This window comes from Myotis lucifugus, unplaced genomic scaffold (genome assembly GCF_000147115.1).
Source record: "Myotis lucifugus unplaced genomic scaffold, Myoluc2.0 scaffold_892, whole genome shotgun sequence".
Taxonomy (NCBI): Eukaryota; Metazoa; Chordata; class Mammalia; order Chiroptera; family Vespertilionidae; genus Myotis; species Myotis lucifugus.
Genome location: NW_005871940.1, coordinates 126,317 through 128,561, shown reverse-complemented (window position 1 = coordinate 128,561; position 2,245 = coordinate 126,317).

Below are 2,245 nucleotides of genomic sequence, written 5' to 3'. Positions count from 1 at the left end.
AAAAAACATCAATGATGAGAGAGAATCATAGATTGGCTGCCTCCAGGACATACTCCACTGCAGATTGAGCCCACAGTCCGGGTATGTGCCTTGACCAGAAATTGAACCATGATCTCCTGGTTCATAGGTTGATGCTCAACCATTGAGACACACTGGCTGTGCTGAATTGGAATACTTTAGATATGTCATATAAGTGAAACCATGCAGTAGTTGTCTTTTTGTGACTGGCATCTCTCACTGAGCATAATGTCAGCAACTCTCTCTCTTTCAAATACCTATTTCTCTGTTGTATGTGCAATTCAAATGTCATCTCCTTCCATCAGACCTTGACACCCCACAAATACAAGTATCATATTGGAAATCATTATCAATATGTTAAGAGCAGCTCAATGAAAAGAAAAGCTATCTATAGGAGGGTGCCATAAAAGATGGTTATCAAAAAAAGAACAGCGCTCTAGCTCTGTTAATCAATGTGTTAAGTCCCTGGACTCAAAATATCTTGAAGGAAAAAGTTTTAATTCTTTTCAGCCTAGAAATGGTAAGTGGGAGACAAGTGGCAGAGTGGGGATATTGACATTTGGAGGGGCTTGACCCTCTAGCATAGTATTTCCACATCTACTCATTAAATATGTATTTACTTTCACTTTCTTCTCTAAGATCACTCAGCTGTTGAGGGCAGATGTAAAATTAAAACTTTACTGAATTAAAATTTACACAAATGATAGACTCTATGCAGAGATGGCCCCAATTCTTTATCTGCTTTTATGTCTTTGGCAATGTGACTGTGAGTTCCAGAGGCGTAGTCTTTTTCTCCACCTTTGAATCTGGGCTGGACTTAGGATTTTTTAGTTTTTTTGGCCAATACAATATGGTGGAAGTGAAAGTGCGCTTTACCAGGCCTTGGTGCATTTCCACTGCTCTAAATTGGAACCTGACTGAGCCATATGAACAAACCCAGGGGGGCCTTCCAGAGAAGGAGAGGACATGCAGACAGAGCTCATTTAATCCATCCAAGCCCCCCACCCAGATCAGTCACCATAGCTGAGCCCCTAATACATTAGAAAAGTCAGCAGAGACACCCCAGCTGACCCATAGCTGACTGCAGACTCATGACGAGACCAGCAGAGATCAGAACACCTCCCCACTATAAAAACCCATTGGAAAATAAGGGAATTATATTGAACTATTTGCTTTTAGGATGGCTTGTTATATAGCAATAGTGAATTAATACTATAATCAAAGCATGAAGAATTGAGGGAAATTATAATAATCTGCTACTTCCTACTTTTGGCATTTGTGCTGATATTTGAGGACAGCACTCACAATCATACTGTAATTCCAATACATTTTAGATAAAAGTGACTCCATTGAGGTTCCCTTCCAGGCAGTCAAGACAGGATAGAAGGACATGCATGTTTGTGCAAGAAAATCTGCACATAACTGGGCAGGATTCATCCTTTGATCATAAAGATTGAAGATATTGCCCTCACCGGTTTGCCTCAGTATATAGAGCATCGTCCTGGGGAATGAAAGGTCCCACGTTCCATTCTAGTCAAGTAATGCCCATGTTTTGGGCTCATTCCCCCGTAGGGGAGTGCAGGAGGCAGCCAATTAATGATTCTCTCTCATTATTGATGTTTCTATCTCTCTCCCCCTCTCCCCCTCTGAAATCAGTAAAAATATATATTTTTAAAAAAGATTGAGGATATTCCCAAGCATAAAGATACTTATTGTGTGATAGTGAGATTGTTCACTCACTTTCCCTTTGGTGGATTTGAAAAAAAATATAGAAAAGGGGAGATAGTAAATTTAGAACACTAGAAAGAGTGACATTAGTAGGGAGCACATTTAAAGCTTTCAAGGAGCCCTGTCCTGTGTGGCTAAGTTGGTTGAGCATCATCCCATGCACAGAAAGGTTGCTGGTTCTATTCCCAGTCAGGGCACATTTTCAGGTTGTGGATTGTATCCCTGATTTTAATGTGTGTGGGAGACAACTGATGAATATTTCTCTCTCATATGTATGTTTCTCTCTTCTCCTTCTTCTTCTTCTTCTTCTTCTTCTTCTTCTTCTTCTTCTTCTTCTTCTTCTTCTTCTTCTTCTTCTTCTTCTTCTCCTTCTTCTTCTTCTTCTTCTTCTTCTTCTTCTTCTTCTTCTTCTTCTTCTTCTTCTTCTTCTTCTTCTTCTTCTTCTTCTTCTTCTTCTCCTTCTTCTTCTTCTTCTTCTTCTTCTCTCTCCTGCTCACTT